The sequence below is a fragment of the Echinops telfairi genome, unplaced genomic scaffold (genome assembly GCF_000313985.2).
Source record: "Echinops telfairi isolate 266 unplaced genomic scaffold, ASM31398v2 ScPeMD7_25;HRSCAF=90, whole genome shotgun sequence".
NCBI classification, from domain to species: Eukaryota; Metazoa; Chordata; class Mammalia; order Afrosoricida; family Tenrecidae; genus Echinops; species Echinops telfairi.
Window position 1 is genome coordinate 16,615,519 of NW_022103922.1, and position 11,159 is coordinate 16,626,677.

The window sequence follows — 11,159 nt, forward strand, 5'->3', positions numbered from 1 at the left end:
TCGAAAACATCTCAAGGTGTCTTGCACACACAGTTGGTCAACCCTAGGTCATTCTGCATGTACTTTAAACAGGTATTAAAGTCACAGTACTACCACACTATTCCCATTATTTCACAAGAGGTGATTCTTTTAAAGACTCTTTGTCGGTTATAAAGAAAGAACATCAACATATATCAATGAAGTGAAATCCATCGTGATGGTGATGAGGGCGGATGTGGGGGAAATTGTGGCCCAGGCCCACCACGAGAGACTGTTGACGAGGGCCAGGCCGGGCCCCTGAGCAGGGCAGCCGGAGTCCTGCTGCCTGCTGCCTGGACTGTGGGCCTTAGAAAGAGTCTCAGTCTCCATGGCTGTCTCTTTGTGATGTCTGTCCTGGGCACGAAGCCAGGTGGGGGAGGGCCGGTGACTTGTGTGGCCTCTTTGCTCCCTTTGATCCAGCTTCCCGTATTCCGTGCTCAGGGAGAAGAGTTCCAAGTTCAGAGGGACTACAGTTCAAATATCTCAAGTCAAGAATTCTCCAAGCACCTGCCTTTTTTTTTCTCTTTCTTTTCTAACAGGTCAAAACACTTGCTCATGGTTCTCAGTTCCATATATTGAGGCTTTGTAGGGGTGGGTGGGTCACGATATGTGTAATGTCACCCAGCTTGGACGATTTCCAAAGAAAAGAGACGGGCTTGGGTTAGAAGCTTACCCTCATCTACGCGTGACCATCGGAAGTGACCTTAGCCCTGAGAACACTGAAGTTTCTTCTTGCTTGCAGTTGAGATGACAATAATGACAATGCTGTTGGGGAGGGGAGGGGCAGGTTTAAACAAGCCACTAGCTGCCATCAAGTCCATGCTGACTCCTAGTGACCCCCCTGTATGTTTCCCAGACTGTAGCTGTTCATGAGAGTAGAAAGCCCAGTCTTTCTCCCAAGGAGCTGGTGGTGGTTTTGAACAGCTGACCCTGCACATTGCAACCCAACACGTTGCCACTACACCAGCAGGCTCCAGCCCAGCTACAGAAAGCACTGAGGATGCTATGCATAGTCAATGCTCAATAAGGGAAACTGGTCCCAGCTCATGGTGACCCCAAGCCATAGCAGAACTGTCCTCTAAGGGGCTGCTAACGTCTGACTATGTCCTAGTCCATGCCAGGTCTTTCTCCCGAGGGCCCTCTGCAGCAGCAGTTCTCAACCTGTAGGTCTCCACCCCTTTGGGGATCAAATGACCCTTTGACAGGGGTCACCTAAGACCATCGGAAAACATGTATTTCTGATGGTCTTAGGAACCAAGACTCCTCTCCTCTGTCTGTCTCCAGGCGGGTCCGCCCACATGCAGATATGCCCACATACAAGTGCCAGCGTGAAGACTGTTACCCATGCTACACCGTGCTTCAAGACAAAATTCCATTTATTTGTCATTAGATATAAATATTTCACAATATATAATTACATATTGTTTTGTGATGAATCACTATGCTTCAATTATGTTCACTTTGTAACAATGAAAAAATACATCCTGCATATCAGATATTTACAGTAACAAAATTACATAACAGTGACAGATTCCTAACAGTAGCAAAAGGACAGTGATGAAGTAGCCACGAACATCATTTTATGGTTGGGGGTTACCACCACATGAGGAACTGTATGAAAGGGTCAAGGCAGTAGGAAGGTTGAGAACCACAGCTCTAGAAGTACCCAAGCCTCTGACCTTTCTGTTAACAGCTGAGTGCATGAACCATTGGCCCTACTCAGAGAGGCCCCAGGACATGGTAGCTAACAACAAGAAGAACAACAAAATCTATGGGATCCGGTTTGACCCCGACGTAGGCGAGCTTGCCGTGAGTGGGAGCTGGCTCAACAGCAACTGGTCTGGAGGTCCCCGTCCGACTGCTCACTGAAAGGCTGGCAGTCCTAGTCTACCCAGAGTTGCCTCCGAAGAAAGCTTCAGAAAACCCAGCCATTGAGAACTCTGTGGCGTCAAGGACCATTGAGGTCACTGTGTGTGGGATGACAGGCACCAAGTTGATGCTCCAGCGACCAGTTTACTGCTGTGTCCATCATTCCCTTATCCATGCAACCTAGTCGCATGAAGTGCTGACTATGTGCACCAACCTGTCACCATGGTGTGTGGTCCATGAGCACCCTCTTCTCTCAGGGAGCACACAGTGCTGGACCCCATGTACTCATGCCAGAGACTCAGGCCTGGATCTGCTGAGAAAAATCTAATCGTACTTATTTCAAGTTTTTAAACTCCTTGAGGGTAGAGAGATCCAAGGCAGTAAACCCACATAGGGAAAGAAAAACTTTTATTTTCAACTAATAATAATAATAATAAAATCCCAGAGGAAAGAAATAGAAGCCCCCTGCCACCACCACCCCAATGGAGTGGAATCATGGGGTTGCTCTCATTGCTTTTCTACAAAAGGGGTGGAGGGGGTGTTGGGACAGATACAAAGTACATGGAGCCCTTCAACTGGAATTGTTTTCTAAACAAATGTTTTTCTTTAAAGCCTGTGTTTTTCACATATTTGAACCATTCTTAAAACTCCCTGGCCCAAAGCAGTACAAATTCTGTCCTATTAAACTGAAACTTGGGGCCCGTATCTGCTAAGGGGCCCAGCTGGGGCAGTTCTGGCCATCTGGGGGACCAGAGAGAGGCATGACCCTCAGAGGCTCATGGGTTTGGGTTCGGTGGGAGAACACTGCACCAAACTTGGCCCCCGGCTGATAGTGGGGCTGCAGAGGCAGGGGGACACACTTTGCTCAACAATGAAGGCAGACTTGTGTGTTGAGAAGAGACCAAAAGCTACCTGTTTTCAGAACTAGCGAGAGAGGTCGTGGTGAGAGTCCTGTTTTGCACTCCTGTCTCTGTTGTTCTTGTTAGTGCCAATGAGGCGGTTCCGGCTCATAGCAGCCCTCTAGACAAAAGAGCTAAACACCACCCAGTCCGACACCATCCGCACCGTTGTTCCCATGCGTGAGCCCATTGCTGCAGCCACGGTGTCCATCCATCTCCTTGAGAGCCTCCCTCTCCGTTGCTGCCCCTCTCCTTTACCAAACAAACCTGATGTCCTTCTCCTGAGTCTGGTTTCTCTTGACAACAGGCCCAAAGTCCTTGGGATGAAGTTTCGCCATCCTTCCCTCCACGGGGCCCTAGGGTCATACTTTTTCAAGACAGGTTTGTTTGTCTTTCTGGCAGCTCGCGGTACTTTCGGTAGTCTTCGCCAGCACCATAATTCAAATGCACCGACTTCCCTTAGGACTTCCTCATTCGATGTCCGACTTTCACATGTGTAAGAGGCCACTGGAAAACCATGGCTTGGTCATGAAGGTGGTTTTCCCAGGCTGAGGCTCATCCATTGCACTCTGGGTGTGCTGACCCCTGTGATTTCCCACAATGTGGGAAACTCAACTGCATAATGTATGGTAGTGAGGGACCACATTCGCACTCTCCCCTGGTAAAAAGCAAAAAGAAAAGCAAAGATCGTGGCTTAGGGCAGGAGCACTTTAGTCCTCAAAGAGACATCCTTTTTGTGGCCCAGTATGGTCAAAGGGGGGCTGAGGGAATTCTGCATTCAGGGTTGAGTGACTTTATGGAACTCCTGGGGAAACGTGTACTCCGCTTCCCCTGCAATTTCAGTGGAGAGACCTTGGACATATGAACCCAAGCTAAGAAATACCATGTCTACTGGTTCTGCTGCTGGTGAGATATATTGTCTGAAAGCCTGGTTGGGAGGAAGGAGAAGGAGGGAAGGCAGGGAAGGCTGCCCATGACAGATGGCTCTTGCCCAGGTCTGCCCCTGGCCAAGCTCCCAGGCAGACCTGTGGGCAGCCCTTGAGGTAGTCAAAGCCCATGGAGTTGCCAGTTGGGAAGGGCTGTCAGCTCCCAGATGTTTTTCAGCCACGAGTGGAACATCCAAAACACTTCTGGTACATCCAGGCTGCGGGTGCTCGGACATGGCCCAAGGAAGCAAATGTTTGACAGGACATCTGAGCACATCTGCTGCATTTTGCTGATGTGGGTGTCGTCTGCCAGCACAGAGGTGTCTGTGCTTGGCTGGGGTGCCCAGTGGACGCCCATGGTGGAGATGATGTGCCAAATATGGGCACAGCCAGTTCCCCACTGAGGTGATGGCATCTCGTTCCTATTTAAATCCATCCATCAAATGGTTTGGGTCAGGCGCACCTTAGTTTGACCCAAGCCATGGTATTTTCCATTGCTTCACATGCATGTGAAAGTTGGACATTGCATAAAGCAGAACGAAGAAGCCTGGATACATCAGGATGGTGCTGCTGGCAAAGAATGCCAAACTTAACGTGGACAAAGGGACTGAAAAGGCAAACCGGTCTGTTTTGGAAGAAGTACGGCCAGAGTGCTCTCCTTAGAGACACGGGTGGTGAGACTTCATCTGACCTATCTTGGACATGTAGTCAGGACAGGCCGGTCTCTGGAGAAGGACATCATGCTGGGTCAAGTAGAGGGGCGGTGAAGGAGAGGAAGACCCTCAAAGAGATGGATGGACATCGTGGCTGCAACAATGGGCTTCGTCACGGGAATAATGGTGAGAACGGAGCAGGATCAGGAGGTTATTTGTGCTTCTGGTCACTGTGAGTCAGAACTCACGCAATGGCACCTAGCAACAGCAACACATAGGTTAATTGGGCTGCTAACTACAAGGTCAGCGGTTCTAAACCACCAGCCGCTCCAAGGGAGAGGTGGGTCGCAGAGTCGGCATGAGCTCAGTAGCAGCGAGCTTTGTTTTTTATCAAACGATTTGCTTCTTGTTCACTGTCCAAATCTTTGGTGTTTGGAAGGAGGATGCAGAGATGAAAGTGTTCGGGATGCCTTGGGCACCCGCTGGTCCTTGAATCTCCTTGTTCTCTGATTCTAACTAAGGACACCAGGAACCACTTCCTGCACAATGACCCCGACCCAGGAAGAGAACGGTGATGTCTTGGAATAGCTTAAAAGAGGACACAGAGAGAACATCGGCCGATGGCCCTCTCGTTCTCCACAATGAAGGGGACTAGTCCACCCTGTGATGTCATGCTAGTGTTCCTGTTTCCATGTGCCAGGCCCAGGTTCGACTCCCAGCCGAGGCACTTCAGCACAGCTGCCTCCTGTCTGTCAGTGGAGGCTGCTATGTTGCTAGCTTGCTGCCTGGGTTTCAGGGGGCAACTTCCAGATTAGGGAGAACAGCCAGGCGAATTCAGACTGAGCATCATTGCCTTGAGCTTTTGAAGAATGCCCAGGCCCCGTCCACCAGCGACCGGCTGTCTATCTGTGGCAGAAACGATGGCTGGTTTATTCTAAGTCAAGTGCTTTGGGGAGTCTGAGCCTCAGGGCTCTGGAATGAAAAACACAACAACAACAACAAAACAAAACGAGACTTGTGCTGCTCATCTTGTAGAGCTATTCAGAGCCGGGCAAAGGACTGTGAGTGAGGGGGTGGGGGAGGGGGGTGGCAGGCGTGGGGTGAGACAGTGTTGCATTGCCCATGCCCCCTCCCCGCTGCCTGCGGGCCCCCCAAATCATGATTGTTTTATGCGGTTCTTTTTCCCATTGGTGAAGAAAATGGGATGTGGTGTCAATTACTGGGAAAAATATACAAAGTCCTAATGGCTAATCTATTCTTCTAAGTATGAGGAGGGCTACTACACCTAGGAGAATTGATCTAATTGTATAATAAAACTCGAATCATTTTGAGCCGGCTCGGACATGCTGGGTTGCGCGGGAAGGTTCGGCCGGGCTGGTGCCCTGGGCAGGAGGCGGTGAGCTGACCCTGGAAATTGCTTGTGGGTAAAATCCGAGGAGGCTCTGCAGGGACTCGGGAAGCCGGCTGCTGGGAGGACGAGGGGCTGTAAAGATGCTGTCCTGTAAATAGTATCTTCTTGCTTTATGAGCCTCGGCGGCGGCGGTGGTGGTAGTTTGCTCAGCTAGAAGGGCTGTGTCAAGAGTCTAAGCTGGGCAGGGAGTCAGCGGTGCTCTGTGCCCCCAGCCCTGGGTGCATCGTCTGCAGACTGTCATCCAACACGCTCACGGTGCCCAGCGCTTTCATGTCGTCCATCTTGTTTAATTAAATCCTCCCAGCAACCCTCTGAAGACAGGCCAGTTATCATTGTCCAGATGAAAACCCAAGGTGCAGAGAGGAGACCTGGTCTGGAGTGGGGGTTGTAGGCTGCCGATGAATCAGCCCCCTGGCTCATGGTGACCCCATGGTCAGCAGCATGACCGAGGTGCTGTCTGGTCCTGCCCCACCCCCACATTGGGCTGAGCATCAAACTGTTGGGATCCATTGGCTTCTCCCTGGCAGGTTTGCAAATAGATCACCAGGCCTTTCTTCTGACTCTTAGTCCAGAAACTCAACGGGAACCTGGTCGGTAACAGAGGCCTCCAGGGATGGCAGGCAGTTGTTGGTTTGGGTACAGTGCACTATCCAGAAATCGAAGGCAGGTCTCCTGAGTGGAGAGTGGGAATTCTCCCACGGAAGCCTCAATGTTCCCTAGTCATAGTTACATTACTCAAAAGAAAAAAAAAAAAAAGGTGGTGCCAGGACTTGAACCAAGGCCTTCAGGTCCCTTTCTGGACTTCTCTGCTCTTGCTTTGTCACCACGGTTTACAGTGTGTTCTAACAGTAGGGCCCTCTTTGAAAGTCCCAGGGAAGGGATTTGGGGGTAAGAGTGGTGGGAGCCAAGGATTGGGAGGCCGCCGTGGGTAGTAGGAAACTGGAGGCAGCCTATACCCTAAAATTAGCTTTTCCCCTTTCATGTGTGTCTGATCTGGCCTAAAACCATGCAACCCCCTTGCATGTGAATTCAATGACAACTTCTAACGCCACCACAAAAGGCAAGTCTCTGTTTATTTAAGCATTGGGGTTTTCCTCCCACCCCCCACTCCCAAAAAAGAAAAATACATCTGAGAGTCGAAGTCACTGGGTTATAAATGAGCTCTTGCCCCACCAAAGGGAAAAATAATAATTATAATAAAAATAATGGCACCGTCTTCTCTGATAAACGAGTGCCAGAAAAGCTCTTGGGGATCAAATTTTGTCAGTCCCCAGCTTTTACCAATTTAAATTCTTGGCAGAGTATTAAAAAAAAAGTATAAGGTATTTGAAACTTCAGTCCCTCAGGTACTAAATCTAGTGTTTCCTGGCAATAGATGAATGTTGCTGCAGAGAAAACCCAACACCACAGGCCCATATCTCCATGGCTGTTCATATTTATACTTAACAGACAAATATGTCATTCTTTCAGGATCCCTTTACATGGCCAATTTTCCCCTCACGTGTTACCCACCCCCTTCTGATAAAAACGCAGGCTCGGTAAGCCCAGGACAGAGACCATACATGAATGAGATGCTCTGTTGGTGCCAGAAACCGTGTTTTCCCAAAGTGGCCCGGGGCTATATAATAGAGACATTGGAACTTTGCTCAGGTACACAGAAGTCCAGGGCACCGAGCGCCCAGCGGGATCGATGTAGCCAGAGGTGGCATTCACCACCGGGCACTTGGCTCCCTTGTTCTTCCCCAGTCTGACCAGGGTCCACAAGGCAGGCGGGAAGTCTCTCAGATGCTCTTACCAAAACGTAACTTGGCACGGAATGCTCAACTTCCTCTGCCCAGGAAGCTAAAGGGTCCATAGTTAGGACAAGTGGCCCAGCCCATTCATGAGCTATGGCTTCTTTTCCCTAGCTGAAGCTTCTGTGATGTTACGTCATCACGGAGGTCCCTCATTGCCTGCCGGGATGCCTCTTCTACTCTACTGTGTGAGTCACCTGTCTTCCTTCCCTTTCTCTGTGCCTACCTCTGCTGCAAGGAGCCTTTGTCGCGCTGTTGAGTAAGTGTTGGGGACTAACCTCAAGGTTGGTGGTTCAAACCCACTAGCCACTCCGTGTGAGTAAGATGAGACAATTTGCTGTCAAGAAGACTTATAGCCTCAGAAACCCTACAAAAGGTCACGGTCAGGCAGAATCGACTGGATGGCAGTGGGCTTGGGCTTGGCAACCTCTGCTTCCAAAGCTCTCTTTAAAGCGTGAAAAAGCAAGGGTGTTACGTTGGGGAGGAAGGTGTGCTTGAGCCGAGCCATGGTATTTTCCATTGGTTGATAAGCGTATGAAAGCTGGAATAATGATGATCGAAGAAGACTTCATGCATCCTGTTTGGTGCTGTGGGCAGTGAGGCTGAGGGAGACTCTTGGGAGATGAACTAGAACAAGAGCCGCAATGATGGGCTCTGCCAGGCTGTGATCTTGAGGGCTGTGTGGGACGGCAGCATGTGTTCTGCTGTGCAGGCAGTCACCAGGAGTCAGCGTCGCGATCTCTAACCTCTGCTGATAAAGTGTAGTCTCTCCTGGAAGCTCAGACGATGCACCTTCCTGAGCCTGCAGACCACACAGTCCAACCCTCTTCTTATAAGAAGGGAGGAGAACTAACGTCTGTGTGAAGATCAGAGAGTGTGGATTACACTTTTACATAAGGACAGCTGTGTGAGTCTGGGTGGACTAGCAAAACAAATCCAAAGACACTCATATGTGCCTAAGAAAGAGCCTTATATACGAGAGCAGCTGAATAGTGAGAAAACATCCCGGCCCAGTCCAGATGAAGTCCATAAATCCAATATTAGCCCATATGTCCAATACTTTATTCTATAAAGTCCTCTTCAGGCTCATTAAACACATGCAATGACACTGAATGCAGGAAGATCACAGGCCAGCGGGTGGGAAGTCTTGTGGATCCAGTGGCAGTGGAAGCATCTTAGCGCTGGCAGGATTCTCCACGTGGCTTCTCCAGCTCCAGAGATCTGGCTCCATCCGCCTCTCTCCATGTGTCTTCTCCACAGGGATGTCTCACAGAGAGTGAACCAAGAGAGAGAGTGTCTTCCGCCTCCAAGGAGGAATACCATAGTTCCCAGAATTCTCAGGAGAAGACCAGGCCCTTACAGAGGCCTCATTGGCTATATCCTGATTGATAGATTAGACTCCACCCCTACACTCTTAATCCTCTAATTGACACCAGATTATGTAACTACCACAACAGCAAAGCAAAACATCCTCACAATGGAACTAATAAACAATGCCGTACAACATGGAGAAGAGACTGACGTTCTCAAGAATTCTATTTTACTTGGGTTCACAGTTCATGAAAACAGCAGTCAAGCAATCAAATGACATACTGCGCTAGACAAATCCATGGCAAAAATGTCCTTTTAAACAGCGTTCACGTTGAAGACTAAGGTAGACCTGGCCCACATCCTGGTATTGTCAGTGGTATTTTGATACTTCAGATGCATACAAAAGCTGAACCATGAATATGAAAGGCCACAGAAGGATGGATGCATATGAATGGGGGTGTTGGCCGAGAAGAGTCAATGTCAGTGTACCTGCTAGAAGAAGGAACAACGCCGTCTTGGCAGAAGCACAGCCAGCATGCTCTTTAGAAACCGGGATCGTCAGACTCGGCCTCACATACGTGGCACATGTTATCAGAAGGGACCGGCCTCTGGAAAGGGACATCAGGCTGGGCAAAGTGAAGGGTCCGCACAAAAAAGGAAGTCTCGCAACAAGATGAATTGACAGGAGTGTTGCAACCCTGGGCGTCAAGAAAGCAATGATGGTGCGCGTGGTGCGGGGCTGGGCCACATTTGGTTCTGTTGCACACAGGGCTGCTCTGAGCCAGGCTGGCATAAAGGCATCGAACAACAATTTCACCTTTACCCAATTTGACCTTTGAATAACAAATATTATAAACATCGAGACCAAAAGAATGCTATTTAGATTTTAAGTATTCTGAAACTCTGAGAAATATTTCATCCAGTGCAGCAGTGCGCCGCCTTCTTTTCTTTGTCTAATCTCTTGATGGTCGGTGCTAGCAAGTGAGTCCCAACACAGAGTGGCCCCCGTGGGCAACAGAATGAAATATTGCCCAGTCCTGCACCATCCTCACGTTGTGATAGTTGAGTCCGTTGCTACGGCCACTGCGAGAATCCATCACATTGAAGGTCTCCCTTTTTCTCACTGCCCTTCTCCTTTCCCCAACCTGAGGTCCTTCACCAGAGACTGGTCCCTTCTGACAGCAGGTCCAACGTGTGCGAGGCAAAGTCTCCCAGCTTCATTTCTAAGGGTCATCCTTCTCCCCAGACCTATTTGTTTATTCTCTTGGCAGCTCACAGGTGATTGACATTCTGGGCCAACACCATCATTCAAACACATCAGCCCGTCTGCCGTCACCCTTATTCATGGGCCAGCTTCTGCATGCAGCGGAGGATGAAAGTTTGAGCGGTACTCACGGGAGCTATGGAAAGTTCCTGGCGTGGGTCGGGCACATCGTGGTCCTCAGAAGGGCATCTTTGCTTTTGAACACTTTAGAGAGGTCTTTTGCAGCCCCTCTGCACGATAAAAATAAAATTGCCCACAAAAGATTTTTGTTTTATGGACTGGTGCTTCCAGGGGCATTGAAGGCGGATCTGAGCAAAATAAAATCCTCCAGCCTCCAGCCTTGTCTCTATCATGATTCTGTGTCTTGGTCCAGTGTGAGGCTTGAGGGTTTTTGTTTTGTTTTATTTTTCCCTTTATGTTAAAGTGTATTCTCCAGCCAACAGCTGCAGTCTTTGATGTTCATCAGTATGAACTTCAGTCTTCTCGTTCAATGTAGAGGTTCAGATTTTTGCAAGTGGAAACACATCCTTTAACTTTCAGGGGGAAAAAAAAAGAAGAGTGCTATGCTATTTCCACCCTCTGTACTTCATAAAACATGTATCTCATCACCTGAGGGACATGGGGATGTCTCGGCAGGACTGGAAACTAACTGGCGTGAGGACTTGCGATGCAAAGCTGCTGCAGGAAATTTCCACATTTCCCTCTAGTCCAAACAGCAGCCTTCTCTGGCTTAGGCCGATGAGCTGCTGCTCAATGAGCGGAGGCACCCGGAGAACCAGAGCACCCGCCCTCTTCCAGCAGCAATTGGGAGGGCTTTTGTCTCTCCAGTTTCCGGTCGAGTCCTTGCTTCCTGCCCTCTTCCTGTTCTTTTCTAAAGTCATTTGCCTAGTCTCACAATTCAGCGCATCATTTTGATGGCTAAGACAGTGCCCTTACATTGAGCTCCATATGCACCCCCCCACCCCCAACAAACACTTCTCCTCCCAGAGTTTCTTATTTTAGCCAATGTCCCCAC

The 11,159-nt window shown here is 49.4% G+C and overlaps 1 non-coding gene across 1 annotated transcript; it reads left to right on the forward strand.

Annotated features, from left to right (window-relative positions):
- The first annotated feature begins 3,278 nt into the window (after positions 1–3,278).
- On the forward strand, positions 3,279–3,447 carry LOC115869407. Its single transcript, XR_004046161.1, has one exon. It is a non-coding gene; the product is annotated as a U1 spliceosomal RNA (small nuclear RNA).
- The last annotated feature ends 7,712 nt before the right edge of the window (positions 3,448–11,159 follow it).